The sequence below is a fragment of the Schistocerca gregaria genome, chromosome 1 (genome assembly GCF_023897955.1).
Source record: "Schistocerca gregaria isolate iqSchGreg1 chromosome 1, iqSchGreg1.2, whole genome shotgun sequence".
Lineage (NCBI taxonomy): Eukaryota > Metazoa > Arthropoda > Insecta > Orthoptera > Acrididae > Schistocerca > Schistocerca gregaria.
Genome location: NC_064920.1, coordinates 104212420 through 104229650, shown reverse-complemented (window position 1 = coordinate 104229650; position 17231 = coordinate 104212420).

Here is a 17231-nt window from a genome sequence, read left to right as displayed (position 1 = left end):
ACGAGTGAGGGAAGGAGAGGTTCAGCTTGAGACACAGTGCCTTGAGGACGTTCCGCTAAACTGTAACACAAACAACTCGTGAACAAGTGTAGTGTATGTCATTTTTCGGGCAAAAACAATCCAGCATTTCGTAGTGTATTATTTATTGCAATTAGCGGTTTTGGTCGCTGATGAGTAACCATTAATATAGGAAGAATGTTTCCCAGAATGTGTAATCTATAGCTCAAATTTCTAAGAAATTCACTGTTGCGATGTGGATGTGATAGGAATCACTTCTGAGTATACACTACGTAATATGATATGGAACATTACCGCTTTTTCACCAATTTGCTGAATCCTGTTCTTGTGAATAAAATGTTACTGAAACGTGGAGGAAAGTCGGAGTCCCGTCAGCGGGATCTTCGGTGCGTACTGGAACAAATCCAAATGCCGAGATTGACCACAAGAATCTCTGTGTTTTCGAATTACCACCAGAAGTAGAGAACTGTTACCATAAATACGTTACCTCCAAGTATGGCGGGGCCGTTGTATCCAAGTATGGTGGGATCAAACCAGGGTTGCCACAAGTTTCCCCAAGTGAAATTCCCTGATTTCCAGACAAGTATTAGCGTTTTTCCCTGGCAAATTTTGAGTTCTCAAGGGTAGGTTAAGACGTAAGTTGCTAATCTGCGTTAGCAGCTATGGTACAAGGAAGTGCAAACAAGGAAGTATCTAAAAAAAAAAAATCTGGCAAGTAGATGGCGTTTCCTGATGTGGACACAAATCTTAACTACTAACATTGACGTCTTTCGTAATGTACTGTTTTTAGATGGAGAAAGCAAGCCAAATGATGTGTGTGTTTCATTAAGACCATTGATGCTATTTTATTTCAATAAAACAAAACACATTTGGTGACAAAAATACGCATTTTCTTGGAGTCGTAAGACAGATTTAAAATACATTCACTGATTTCAGAAATAACCTAAGAAAAATGTAGGCCTCTTGAAAGAAGTGCAGCACCTATAAATAAATTAATAAGGAGGGTGTGGAACTGTCACGCTTTGACTTTCTTCAGGTACAACCTCCTTCCAGGAGAAATTCCGGAACTGCTAAGCTAGGTTCGTTGGTCACTCAGTGTGTGAGATTGAGAGTAAAAATAAAATGTTAATTCTGTTATGTTCATTATTTTCTGTTATTACTCACTGTGTTATATCTATTATTTAACTGCGTATTGTGTGATTCTTGTTTCTTGAAATATATGGATACATAGCGTACAAACCGCCAAAACTTGGCACCATTTTCTTCTTCGTATCATCCATACTTCCTAACATATAAACTACTTTTGAAGTGCCAAAATGTATTGGAACAAGTACATGTCCATAAAACGCTACAGTGTACAGTGTGACAGTCAAAATTCATGAAAAGCAGCAGTCATGGCCTCTGGCCTGTTGAGGAGCAGCACAGTCCTGGGTCCACGGAAAAACAAGACACACAAACCTATCGGCCTACGGACCGATCGGCGAGACTAGAACCAAAGAGCAGGACCTGCACGTTAGTGGGAACCGAATGGCTTCAGATCGGCAGGTCCGATCCATTAGAGACACCCACAGAAACGGCCTGTGGTTCTGAGCCGTCGCGGAAATCCACTCGTGTGGCCAGCTGGTGTGTCGACAATATCTGAGAATCAGATCAAAAGAAAGAAAAGAAAGAAAAAAAAGAAAAAAAAGTCCTCACGCATCCTGCTTCTTATCAGCAGCTGCTAGGCTAGCGGCAAGAAGTGTTGGCACCCAGCCAGCAACATTGCATGACACCTCACTAAACAAACCATTTCATCTACCGAGACAAAAACTAGATTTTTCCAGTGATTTCTTTTTTTCAAATTTCTGAGATATTTCCCTGATTTTCCTGAGGTGTTTGCAATTGCCTGATTTTCCTGCTTTCCTGAACCTATAGCAACCCTGCAAACGCATCAGGAATGAACGCTTGTCTAGCCTGCAGAAATTACAGTGTAGACATGCATGTTAAATACAATATCCCGTCCCATGTATTTGTTTCTAGGTATAAGGCTCAAAAGACCTATAGTGGGTAGGGAGATATATCTCATATACGAGCGAAATTGCACACTTGCATCAGAACACTACGCGACCGGTCTTTGTTTCAAAAAAATTGCTTACAACAGCGAAATAAACTAATGTTAACGCAGGCAACAGCAGCAGACCTGGTGATAGATGACTGACTCAACATCCAACGTGAACATGGAAGAGAGTACAATAACGAGTGATGCAGAGTTTCCGCCGTTACCACAAAAAGACATTACCAAACAGACCTCTTTTTAAAGTGTTGTTTCGGATATAACATAACTATCAAAAGAAGGCCAACATGCTGCGAGATAAGGATGGATGAAGACCTCTCCCAAAAGAAACAGGATATAAAATGGAAGTTCCGGATTCTGATCCAGACACAACATCTCAAGATCCAGTGGTACGTAACACAATTACCACACTCGACCAGCAGCTGGAAGAAGAGAGTCCATTACAGTCCAGAATCCGCAACAAGCAGAAATAAGTTGTTGCCTGGGAGTGGACTGAGCCACGTTAGTATGACTTCCAAAACAAAGACGATGGGGAAGCAAGTGTAGACAAACACAGTGAACCGTAAAATCACTACTGGTTCACCAAAGGTTATTAATCACAATTAATACACAAAATGTAAAGTGGACGTAGGTGCCAAGGAATATCTATTGAAATTACAAACAATTTTCAGTAACACTCTTTATTCAAATTTGGTGCAAGACTTTGCGATATTTAAAAAAAAAACAACAATCATTTAACGAATAAGTCACAATTTACGATAGGAAAGGACTGTTAAATTATTAAATTATTATAAAAAATTTCACGCCAGTGAAAGGAAAGTGCAGGCGAGCAATTTAACGTATACAACGCGACACTGTATAATATTTCAAGCTCAGCTAAAATACAGGTAAATATCACACCATTAATAAATGAATACAATTTGAATATATGACATCACTTTTGGGCAGACAAATTTCCCATTTGGTTAAAACAGCCGTAGCTGCCACCCACAACAGCCTCACTCAGGCTCCTTAAATGGCGCAGAATCTAACTCGTCTGCAACAGATAGACAAAAGTTCTCAAAGTAGAAAAACCAAAACGCATGAAACATACACACAGGGGAACACTAACAGTTAATAACATTATCTTTTCTAAAATATATAAAAAAACAACTTACGGCAAACACACACGCTCGCAAGGTAGGACTTGCGAACTTTTACAACATTCTCCTTTCAAGGCAACAATTTCTACCCGTAATGAAATGGAAAACTTTTGCATGGCAAGAAAAGCTACTAATAACCAACTACCTGTATAAAACACGTAAACACGTTGAGTAAAAGCTTTAAAAGGAACTGAATTGGGAAAAAACACACAACAGTTTTTGCTGACTAGGAACAATATAAAAAATCTACTACGGCGTACATTAACAACCTTGCTTGATTATAGCCAAATATACATGAACACAAATGTACGTAAGTTACAGATTCCAGATGAGCAGGAATTCGTTATGCAACTGACTAGTTCTTACCACGAGACAAAAGGAATTTTTCTTCTTTCTTAGAGTACCTTTTACACGTGATACTAGTTATGGCAGGCGAGAGAATGGATCAGGTCTTAGTGCCTTGCATTTTAAACAGTACAGCCATTGGTGCCATAGACTTTCAGAGACATGGCAGAGGCTAATAGTCGTATAACCCGTAGGTAAGCTGGGAGAGGAAAGAAGCAATCCATATCACAGATTTACTCTGACTCCCCCCCCCCCCTTTCGTCATCAATACGGGACAAACGGAACACCCTTTCTAATATTACCACCTTCCAGCGGGTGGGCACACGGGAATGAATGGCGGAAAACCCCCAGAATATACGGTTGGTATAATTAACATGAATAAGTAATTTGAATTCAATTAAACTTCATAAAATCTGTTAACGATCAATACTCAACTTCTAGTGCGTTACGACTCCCAGGACTGAACCAAAGCAGCACCCCCAAATGCTCTGGCAAGCCGCCCCCTGCCAGCCGTTTCAACGGACGCAGGAAGGAGCGCCGATTTTTGGAACCTCCTCGCCGGTCGACAGCATACGGCAGAACTGCAAATTAGACCCCTCGGTGACCCACTCTCAGGAAGATTCCTTTCGCGACGAGCAGTTAACGCCCCATACCACGGAGCCGCTGCTCGCGTCGCTAACGCTGATGCCGCGATCTGCGTGCTGTACCTCTAGCACCGGCAGAGAAGTCGCTTTTTGCTGGACCGACTGCCACCTCTCTGCGAAAGCCCATGGAGCCACTTCTAAAACCCACGCGAACAGCCCACTTTTCCCCTTCCCCGCTAGAGGGAGACACCGAAGCCTTCAATTGCGACAACGGCGCCACCGCCAGAAAACGGAGGGCGACTGCTTCACGCTACGCGCACCGGCGCGATTTTCGAAGCTAACTTTGCTACGGCTCACACAGGATCCGCGGGAGGTGGCGGAGGGCGAGTTCCACCTCGAAGCCGGCAACGAAACCCCCTCCCCCTGACCACGCCCCTCCACCATCAAACTACGCCTTCTGTGAAAGGGTACGACACCAGTGGGCAGCAAAGAAGCAAAGTGCATCCAGACGTAAATGTAACACAGAACAAGTACAGAAATAAGGACGACAGACCTAAAGTAAGAGGAGTCATGCTACCAGCTTTTTTCACTAAGCTGGGATTAGTGGCCTGTGGTACATCTCGCCTCTTGAGATGGCCGAGCAGAACAGTTTAAAGTCCTTGCTGGGACACCACAATTTATGGCGGCGCGGAAAAGTACAAGTCTCAGAATTTTGGGGCAATACATGGTGAGAACGCGACCTCGCAGACGGCACGATACGTTGGTTTGACCTCAGGAAATTCAGAACTGTTAAACAACGCTCTGAGTCGCCCATCGCCGGCTGACGTCAGACAGCAGTTTCCAGGACAAACTAAAGAGGCAGCTGTGCTCTGGTTGAGCCGCGACTGACGACATTCTGGAATGGGAATTTGTAAAACGTACCATTGACACACTATTTGCGGAAAGGACTGACATATTTTTCTGATTAGCGTTTACGGCCAGGTTCGCGCCAACTGCCGAGTCAGGAGCTGGCGGAAGAAAAAAAGGACATTATTGGTTTGATTGTGGATGGTGACGGATCAGTGATTCGAGACATCATGGTGCTTGGAGGTGTTCTGGAAAGCAAGATTCGGACATTATTGGTTTGATTGTGGGCGATGACGGATCACTGGTTCGAGACATCATGGTGTTTGGAGATGTCCTGAAACGCGAGATTCTGATTCTCCACTACGACTACCGTCTTCCTACAGGGTGTATACGTGGACAAGGAAAAAAATTCCCGGATTTCCCGGTTGGAAATACACTTTCTCCCGGATGAAAATACACCTTTTCCGTGTTAAAAAACAGTATACTTTTCCTCGGCACTGTAAAAATTATCAATTCTTAGAATGTTTATGGTTTTCTACACAGACGTAGAATTTGCCGGCACTTTAGAAAACGAAACCCTGGGGGGGGGGGGGGGGGGGGGGGGCACGTTTTGGAAAGATCTTTGATGTGTAGCAACATGTACACTGCATTTCTTCGTTTTACGGAGGTATAAGTTCGAATTCCACCAAACACTGCATTTTACTTTCCGAAGCAATGAAATCAAGATTGCGACGCGCTTTTGCAACCAAGTCATAGCTCATGTCACGTGATCTCAGCGGCTGATGACAGCACAGGACACGTAGTTAGTCAAGCAATAGCACAAAAAGAAAATTTATTGGTTTAAATTAATATACATAGTTTTGCTAGAAGAAAAACAAAGCTTTCACAAATAATGCTGATCATATTGCGCGTGTTACACTTCCAGATACATCACACAAATTTGCCAGTAAAATGTTTAATAACGACGTAAATGTCTGATCTTCTGGGCTCGAAATTCTTCTAGATGGTCGTCCTCAAAGAGTTGATTTTTAAATGAGAGTCAAACGCTCTGTGAGTTAAGAAATTCATCGTTCATTCTCGCACATAGTTTATCTTGCGTAAAAGGTAATTTACTTTGAAATTAACATTTTTCAAACCTTTTTTCCCGTGACCTGTTAGAAATCGGTTTGTTTCAGCAGTTCCTAGAGAGCACGTGATAACAGACGTCACTGCGCCTGCACAGCTACGATGGAACAGAAAGCCCGCGTGTTCGTACGTGTAAAATATTAAAAGATCTTGCATTATGTCATAAAAGAAACAAGACATCAAAGGATACTTCAGGAGCATCGGAATTTTGTGAACTATAGTATAATGTATAATTCGACTTAAAGTGCAGAATCGTATGTCCAGATTCGGATGTAAATTTTCTTGAGTACCAGTACTGTATTATTTCATGTTTGGCTCTTTATTATGGCATAATGCCATACGAGCTAGAAGATGGAAAACGTGAACTTGAAATGCAGCGAACAGTTGAAACTAGCCAACAGTGTGAAATTAAACACTTCGTTTCACATAAATTGACTGCCTCAGCAGAAGGGATTAATGAAAGCTATATCTCTTTAGCAAACCGACAAAAATAACTTCATTGTTCTGCAAGGTGATTAATGCTTGACAGTCAGAAAGGTGGAAATAAAACCAGAAACTATCAACATATTTTAGCCTTCCGTAATTATGCGAACCTATTTTAATTCATTTGGTAGCTCCCGGCTACAGAAATCAGTTTTCTTTTCATTTAATGTGAGAGCAATAAACGAAGAGGAAACGGCAAAATCACTAAACGTAAACACAGGTCACGTGGAGACTACCCACCTCCCCACTACAACTCGTACTGCTCTGTGAATCTGTCCTGGATGTACGATATTTCCGAACTGGAGCAATTTAGATAGTGGCGCCCAGCCACACATTTGTAGCCAGAAGCGGGCGAAGGTACTACCCATAAGCGACTCAACTGCGCATGCGCAAGAGCCCGCCCGCAACTGCTCAAATGAATCAAATGTAAACAACTGTCATGTCACGCTCATCGGAGGCAATTTGTAGTTAGTAAGCACATGCATATTCTTCCTAAAGTCCTTGACACACGTTGGTTGGCAGACGCTTGTATGATCACTGTGTTTAGTTGTTGTATATGGAGCATTTCCTTTGCGACTTAAGTTTTATTTTCGTTTGTTTTCTCTCGTTCATGTTTTTTGCTGCAGCATTATTCTGCAGAAGCGAGGTACAGTAATATCATTCGTTAGAGTATTGGTTCTTACCAGCCAAAAACACAAAAATTTAACAGGTAACTAAAACAAGGAAAAGTTCCCGGAATTCTAAAAAATTCCCGGGTTTTTCCCGGATTTCTCACGGACGAAAAAATTCCCGGGTTTTTCCCGGATCTCCCGGATGTCCTGGGTTGTATATACCCTGTGACCTACTTACCGCCACAGAAAATTGGCGAGAGTATATAGCAGCACAGCATAGCATCAGATGGGCGTTAATGTTTAGACAACAGGCGTACCGTTGCCACAGCTTCGCTAAACCTCATTCATGCCTGAGTGTCGTTTGGCATGGTATTCAGTCAACTACTTGAGTTCCTAAATTAATCGTTGGGTTGTACTAGATTAACTATTTAATGTGCACCTACGATACGGAAGCCATTTCTCAACTTGCCTATTTTGTTAGTTGTCGTCTGCAGTTAACTTTGTTTTTCGTAGAACGATGATGCCAACACTTTGTTTATTATAATAAATAAAAGAGTTTATGTTTCATTTTAATTTTTATTTGAAGGAGCACCTAGTTCCCTTTAGTTCAGTGATTTATTTTAATGATTAAATGGAAAGTTATTAGTACGATTATTGCAATTTATCATCTTATGAGTTTTGTTAGGGCATTTCAAGACAGCGATTCTGTTGAATAATTTACTGTTAACGTGGGGTCTTAAAAGGCGAGAATAAAGAGTCTGGGTTGGTCCATTACTTTGATGGGTTTCACAGCTTCACACATCGCAACGCTATTTAGTAGCAGCAATTGCAGTGTTATAAGAAAATATAGTGTTGAAGATATAACGAAATTTTGTGGCTAACATGGCAACAGAATCAGAGATTGATTGCATTGTCTTATTGTAACACGTCACTAGACTGGTTATTTCCGCTGATAAATATTTTTTAAATACCTGACATTTTTTGGACACAGAGCAGCAGATTGATTTATTTGAGATTGGTAGGATGTAACATTATCATTTTCGCGCGTTTTCATTACCGCGATCCAGTCATACCCGGATCGACACTAAGGCAACAAAAGATTTACTGACTTAAAACAAAACACACGCACACAATTACAAAGGATTGATTCAGAAACGATAGGAAAACGATAATGTTCATCCTTCTTCAGTGCTGCGTTCGGTCCATCAGCGTTATCGTATGTTTTGGAGATAAACTGATAGAAAATGATTAACATTCAAGTAGTGAGGAGATGGAGCTACGTAAGGATAATCTGTCTAAATAAGCACACTTCATATGTAACACACGTTTTTTAATGCTACGTACCTTTCTATATTATAGTTACAATATCTGGTGCGTATTAACAAAAGCTTTCCACATAACAGGCAATACTTGAGATTAAGGTCCTCTTAATGATGCCTGCTGGTAATTAATTACATAGACATATATGTTCTCTGATTCAGAAGACAATTAACACATTTACAGAATATTTTCCACAAATTATAAAATACAGATTACGGAATGCAGCAAGTCCGCGACTGACTTTCATGGAATAGAAACAGCAAAAGGTTAAGCGCTCAAGACCTGATTTGTCTTGAAACAACAGAATCCTTTTTATATTATTAATCGATGTTGTTGTTGTTGTCTTCAGTCCTGAGACTGGTTTGATGCAGCTCTCCATGCTACTCTATCCTGTGCAAGCTGCTTCATCTCCCAGTACCTACTGCAACCTACATCCTTCTGAATCTGCTTAGTGTACTCATCTCTCGGTCTCCCTCTACGATTTTTACCCTCCACGCTGCCCTCCAATGCTAAATTTGTGATCCCTTGGTGCCTCAAAACATGTCCTACCAACCGATCCCTTCTTCTAGTCAAGTTGTGCCACAAACTTCTCTTCTCCCCAATCCTATTCAATACCTCCTCATTAGTTACGTGATCTATCCACCTTATCTTCAGTATTCTTCTGTAGCACCACATTTCGAAAGCTTCTATTCTCTTCTTGTCCAAACTAGTTATCGTCCATGTTTCACTTCCATACATGGCTGCACTCCAAACAAATACTTTCAGAAACGACTTCCTGATACATAAATCTATATTCGATGTTAACAAATTTCTCTTCTTCAGAAACGCTTTCCTTGCCATTGCCAGTCTACATTTTATATCCTCTCTACTTCGACCATCATCAGTTATTTTACTTCCTAAATAGCAAAACTCCTTTACTACTTTAAGTGTCTCATTTCCTAATCTAATTCCCTCAGCATCACCCGATTTAATTTGACTACATTCCATTATCCTCGTTTTGCTTTTGTTAATGTTCATCTTATATCCTCCTTTCAAGACACTGTCCATTCCGTTCAACTGCTCTTCCAAGTCCTTTGCCGTCTCTGACAGAATTACAATGTCATCGGCGAACCTCAAAGTTTTTACTTCGTCTCCATGAATTTTAATACCTACTCCAAATTTTTCTTTTGTTTCCTTTACTGCTTGCTCAATATACAGATTGAATAACATCGGGGAGAGGCTACAACCCTGTCTCACTCCTTTCCCAACCACTGCTTCCCTTTCATGCCCCTCGACTCTTATTACTGCCATCTGGTTTCTGTACAAATTATAAATAGCCTTTCGCTCCCTGTATTTTACCCCTGCCACCTTTAGAATTTGAAAAAGAGTATTCCAATCAACATTGTCAAAAGCTTTCTCTAAGTCTACAAATGCTAGAAACGTAGGTTTGCCTTTTCTTAATCTTTCTTCTAAGATAAGTCGTAAGGTCAGTATTGCCTCACGTGTTCCAACATTTCGACGGAATCCAAACTGATCCTCCCCGAGGTCTGCATCTACCAGTTTTTCCATTCGTCTGTAAAGAATTCGCGTTAGTATTTTGCAGCCGTGGCTTATTAAACTGATAGTTCGGTAATTTTCACTTGGTTATGAACTTCATAAAAGTGACAAATTGTGGGCTGCATTTTAGTGAAGAATTTGTTTAACCTTTCACCATTTTGGATGTGTATTTTGATTCTGAATCTGCCTACATAATTAAAGAAAATACTTTCTGTGAATTGGATCTTTCATTAACAACATTTAATAATTAGACATTTGTTCCACCAGTTCACTTGTTTCTGGTAAGCCTTCAAGTAAACGAGAAAGTGCCTCTGCTATAACATTATCTTTGCCTTTATATATACTATGTCAAAATCGTATTCCTGTAGGAATAAGCACCATCGAGTAAGACAGGGACGTTGCAACTTGCATTTGTGGAGAAATAATAAGGGTTGATGGTCTGAATATACTTTAATTTTTCTTCCATACATATAAAAGCTGAATCGTCTAAAGACCCTTACAACGACGAGTGTCTCCAACTCCGTACCGTATTAAGACTTTTCACATTCAGATAATACTCGACTCCTAAAGCTTATCACTTGGATTTGCTCGTGTCTATCTACTAATTGAATCTGAAAGAGAAAAGCTTCGATACCCACAAAGGAAGCGTCAGAAGTAATGCAAACCATCTAATCCATCTAAGGATGATAGTGAATGTTACTGTTAATCAGACTGTCTATACTTTTCTGGAATCCGTCCTGGCATTACAATGTGGGTTCTGTGAGTTCTTTTTCAAAAGGTTGAGAAGAGCGGGATTGTTCAATACTTGATTGTAAACAAAACGTTTGAGGAATGACGTAAGACCGACAAATCCTTTCAGTTGCCTTTTTGTAACAGGGTTTGGAAACTTCTTTATTGCAGACAATTTTTCCCAGTCTGGTTTAATTCCTTCAAGGGTGATGATGTGTCCTAAACATTTAAATTCACTTTTCCTGGACTTGGATTTCTTGAGATTTGCTCCATCAATCGTTGAAATACCTTTTCCAAAATGGCCACATAATCTTCCCAACTTTTCGATGCAACAAGAATGCCATCTACATAGATTGTTACCTCGCCTACAAATTCAGTACCTAGTAAATAGTCATTTTCTTGCTTGAAAAGACAATTTTATGTTTCTCTGATGCACCACCGTACAGAGCCACCTATGGTGAATAGAGGTGAAAGCACAAATAAGCCTATTCCTCATATAAATTAGTAAAATGTGTGATGTATGCTCCAGAGAGCTCTTTCTTAGCGATAGGAACATGTTAGAATTTAAGAAACAAGTGGACTGCGATTATGTAGAGAACGATATAAAAACTGTTATGAGGTCAAACAACTAGCTCCACCCCCTTCACAATTACGAGCTACGTAATGCCAGTAAAGGTTACGTAAACACTCAGAGAATCCTACTACACGAAGGGAAACTATTGAAAGAGATATAGGTAAAAGCCACAAAGACAGTCAAGGAGATATGCGGTATGCTGACGACCCAAACAATGCCAAATATCGATGTTTTCCACAGAAAATAAGAGAGTTAAAAAAGTTCCCTATTTTCTATGATGGTGATAGAAATGAGACTATACTTTTGCACAACAGACCGTAGCACAACGAAGAAAACATATGAGATGTTTTCCACACCAGACAATAATAAAATGTACCAGCCTGAGTAGCCATGTGTGTTGCGGCACCGCTACTGGGACTTCGGTAGGGGCATCCACCACGCACTGAATCCGACCAGCATGTCAATGACCACAATCAGTGTACCAGAAATTCTGGATGTGGTTTATAGGCGGTTTTCCCATATAACATTTACTGAATATCAAACTGGTAGCCAAGTGACATGTGAGTTCTAAGCTTCGAAAACATTAAGAAAAACATGCACACATTTTCACAAAGCTAACACCATACACAGACAGTTGTGGTATACATCTCCCTCCTGGAAGATTAATGGGGTGGCGACACTAAAGGCGTCTGGTGAGCCTAGCTCCAATAGATCCTTATCCCATGTACAGGTGGAACAGAAGCAAAGAAGAGAGAACCATGCTACTAGATGTGATCGAGGCAACAAAATGGCTCTAATTGTTGTACCTAATCCTAAAATCCCCTCAAGAACCATGGAACTTGCCGTTGGTGGGGAGGCTTGCGTGCCTCAGCGATACAGATGGCCGTACCGTAGGAGCAACCACAACGGAGGGGTATCTGTTGAGAGGCATGACAAACATGTGGTTCCTGAAGAGGGGCAGCAGCCTTTTCAGTAGTTGCAGGGGCTACAGTCTGGATGATTGACTGATCTGGCCTTGCAACATTAACCAAAACGGCCTTGCTGTGCTGGTACTGCGAACGGCTGAAAGCAAGGGGAAACTACAGCCGTAATTTTTTCGAGAACATGCAGCTTTACTGTATGATTAAATGATGATAGCGTCCTCTTGCGTAAAATATTCCGGAGGTAAAATAGTCCCCCATTCGGATCTCCGGGCGGGGACTACTCAGGAGGACGTCGTTATCAGGAGAAAGAAAACTGGCGTTCTACGGATCGGAGCGTGGAATGTCAGATCCCTTAATACGGCAGGTAGGTTAGAAAATTTAAAAAGGGATATGGATAGGTTAAAGTTAGATATAGTGGGAATTAGTGAAGTTCGGTGGCAAGAGGAACAAGACTTTTGGTCAGGTGAATACAGGGTTACAAATAGGGGTAATGCAGGAGTAGGTTTAAAAATAAATAAAAAAATAGGAGTGCGGTAAGCTACTACAAACAGCATAGTGAACGCATTATTGTGGCCAAGATAGATACGAAGCCCCCACATACTACAGTAGTACAAGTTTATATGCCAACTAGCTCTGAGGATGACGAGGAAATTGAAGAAATCTATGATGAAGTAAAAGATATGATTCAGATAGTGAAGGGAGATGAAAATTTAATAGTAATGGGTGACTGGAATTCGTCAGTAGGAAAAGGGAGAGACGGAAACATAGTAGGTGATTATGGATTGGGGCTAAGAAATGAAAGAGGAAGCGGTCTGGTAGAATTTTGCACAGAGCATAACTTAATAACAGCTAACACTTTGTTCAAGAATAATAAAAGAAGGTTGTATACATGGAAGAATCCTGAAAATACTAAAAGGTATCAGATAGATTATATAATGGTAAGACAGAGATTTAGGAATCAGGTTTTAAATTGTAGGACATTTCCATGGGCAGATGTGGACTCTGACCACAATCTATTGGTTATGACCTGTAGGTTAAAACTGAAGAAACTGCAAAAAGGTGGGAATTTAAGGACATGGGATCTGGATAAGCTGAAAGAACCAGACGTTGTACAGAGTTTCAAGGAGAGCATAAGAGAACAATTGACAGGAATTGGGGAAAGAAACACAGAAGAAGATTCCGTATTTCTAGATTTCCGGAAAGCTTTTGACACCGTTCCTCACAAGCGACTTCTAATCAAGCTGCGGAGCTATGGGGTATCGTCTCAGATGTGCGACTGGATTCGTGATTTCCTGTCAGGAAGGTCGCAGTTCATGGTAATAGACGGCAAATCATCGAGTAAAACTGAAGTGTTATCAGGTGTTCCCCAGGGAAGCGTCCTGGGACCTCTGCTGTTCCTGATCTATATAAATGAGCTGGGTGACAATCTGAGCAGTTCTCTTAGATTGTTCGCAGATGATGCTGTAATTTAGCGTCTAGTAAGGTCATCCGAAGACCAGTATCAGTTGCAAAGCGATTTAGGAAAGATTGCTGTATGGTGTGTCAGGTGGCAGTTGACGCTAAATAACGAAAAGTGTGAGATGATCCACATGAGTTCCAAAAGAAGTCCGTTGGAATTCGATTACTCGATAAATAGTACAATTATCAAGGATGTCAATTCAACTAAGTACCTGGGTGTTAAAATTACGAACAACTTCAGTTGGAAGGACCACATAGATAATATTGTCGGGAAGGCAAGCCAAAGGTTGTGTTTCATTGGCAGGACACTCAGAAGATGCAACAAGTCCACTAAAGAGACAGCTTACACTACACTCGTTCGTCCTCTGTTAGAATATTGCTGCGCGGTGTGGGATCCTTAGCAGGTGGGATTGACGGAGGACATCGAAAGGGTGCAAAAAAGGGCAGCTCGTTTTGTATTATCACGTTATAGGGGAGAGAGTGTGGCAGATATGATACACGAGTTGGGATGGAAGTCATTACAGCATAGACGTTTTTCGTCGCGGCGAGACCTTTTTACGAAATGTCAGTCACCAACTTTCTCTTCCGAATGCGAAAATATTTTGTTGAGCCCAACCTACATAGGTAGGAATGATCATCAAAATAAAATAAGAGAAATCAGAGCTCGAACAGAAAGGTTTAGGTGTTCGTTTTTCCCGCTCGCTGTTCGGGAGTGGAATAGTAGAGAGATAGTATGATTGTGGTTCGATGAACCCTCTCCCAAGCACTTAAATGTGAATTGCAGAGTAGTCGTGTAGAAGTAGAAGTAGAAAAAGAATGGGTAGCTCTGAGGGATGAAGTAGTGAAGGCAGCAGAGGATAAAGTAGGTAAAAAGACAAGGGCTGCTAGAAATCCTTGGGTAACAGAAGAAATATTGAATTTAATTGATGAAAGGAGAAAATATAAAAATGCAGTAAATGAAGCAGGCAAAAAGGAATACAAACGTCTCAAAAATGAGATCGACAGGAAGTGCAAAATGGCTAATCAGGGATGGCTAGAGGACAAATGTAAGGATGTAGAAACTTATCTCACTAGGGGTAAGATAGATACTGCCTACAGGAAACTTAAAAAGACCTTTGGAGAGAAGAGAACCACGTGTATGAATATCAAGAGGATGTAGTTGAAGACGAAATGGGAGATAAGATACTGCGTGAAGAGTTTGACAGAGCACTGAAAGACCTGAGTCGAAACAAGGCCCCCGGAGTAGACAACATTCCATTAGAACTACTGACGGCCTTGGGAGAGCCAGTCATGACAAAACACTACCAGCTGGTGAGCAAGATGTATGAGACAGGCGAAATACCCTCAGACCACAAGAAGAATATAATAATTTCAATCCCAAAGAAAGCAGGTGCTGACAGGTGTGAAAATTACCGAACTATCAGTTTAATAAGTCACAGCTGCAAAATACTAACGCGAATTCTTTACAGACGAATGGAAAAACTGGCATATGACGACCTCGGGGAAGATCAGTTTGGATTCCGTAGAAATGTTGGAACACGTGAGGCAATACTGACCTTACGACTTATCTTAGAAGAAAGCTTAAGAAATGGCAAACCTACGTTTCTAGAATTTGTAGACTTAGAGAAAGCGTTTGGCAATGTTGACTGGAAAACTCTTTTTCAAATTCTGAAGGTGGCAGGGGTAAAATACAGGGAGCAAAAGGCTATTTACAATTTGTACAGAAAACAGATGGCAGTCATAAGAGTCGAGGGGCATGAAAGGGAAGCAGTGGTTTGGAAAGGAGTGAGACAGGGTTGTAGCCTCTCCCCGATGTTATTCAATCTGTATATTGAGCAAGCAGTAAAGGAAACAAAAGAAAAATTTGGAGTAGGTATTACAATTCATGGAGAAGAAGTAAAAACTTTGAGGTTCGCCGATGACATTGTAATTCTGCCAGAGACGGCAAAGGACTTGGAAGAGCAGTTGAACGGAATGGACAGTGTCTTGAAAGAAGGATATAAGATGAACATCAACAAAAGCAAAACGAGGATAATGGAATGTAGTCAAATTAAATCGGGTGATGCTGAAGGAATTAGATTAAGAAATGAGACACTTAAAGTAGTAAAGGAGTTTTGCTACTTAGGAAGTAAAATAACTGATGATGGTCGAAGTAGAGAGGATATAAAATGTAGACTGGCAATGGCAAGGAAAGCGTTTCTGAAGAAGGGAAATTTGTTAACATCGAATATAGATTTATGTATCAGGAAGTCGTTTCTGAAAGTATTTGTTTGGAGCGTAGCCATGTATGGAAGTGAAACATGGACGATAACTAGTTTGGACAAGAAGAGAATAGAAGCTTTCGAAATGTGGTGCTACAGAAGAATACTGAAGATAAGGTGGATAGATCACGTAACTAATGAGGAGGTATTGAATAGGATTGGGGAGAAGAGAAGTTTGTGGCACAACTTGACTAGAAGAAGGGATCGGTTGGTAGGACATGATTTGAGGCATCAAGGGATCACAAATTTAGCATTGGAGGGCAGCGTGGAGGGTAAAAATCGTAGAGGGAGACCGAGAGATGAGTACACTAAGCAGACTCAGAAGGATGTAGGTTGCAGTAGGTACTGGGAGATGAAAAAGCTTGCACAGGATAGAGTAGCATGGAGAGCTGCATCAAACCATTCTCAGGACTGAAGACAACAACAACAACAACAACAACAACAACAACAATCCTATAATAAGTCCCAGTTCACTATACCATACACATTTTCCTTCTGAAATCTCAGTCACATAAACCAACTACCCTTATTCTTCTTTGAGATTTTGTATTTACTGATTGAAACACTACGTCTTTAAGCCAACATACATTATTTCCTTGAGAATTGCCTTGTGGCCTTGTTTTCTATCTCACCCGCCCACCAGCGCTGATAGCTCATATGAAGAAACAACACCAGAATACCAAACGTTACCTTATTAGGGGCAAAAATGTTACTGAAACGTGGGGAAAAGTCGGAGTCTCGCCAGCGGGATCTTCGGTGCGTACTGGAACAAATCCAGATGCCGAGATTGACCACAAGAATCTCTGTGTTTTCAAATTACCACCAGAAGTAGAGAACTGTTACCATAAAGACGTTATCTCCAAGTATGGAGGAGACGTTTTATCCAAGTATGGTGGGATAAAACCAGGGTTGACACAAGTTTCCCCAAATGAAATTCCCTGGTTTCCAGACAAGTATTGGCGTTTTTCCCTGGCAAATTATGAGTTCTCAAGGGTAGGTTAAGACGTAAGTTGCTAATCTGCGTTAGCAGCTATGGTACAAGAAAGTGCAAACAAGGAAGTATCAAAAAAGAAAAAAAAACTGGCAAGCAAATGGCGTTTCCTGATGTGGACACAAATCTTAACTACTAACATTGACGTCTTTCGTAATGTACTGTTTTTAGATGGAGAAAGCAAGCCAAATGGTGTGTGTGTGTTTATTTCAGTAAAACAAAACACATTTGG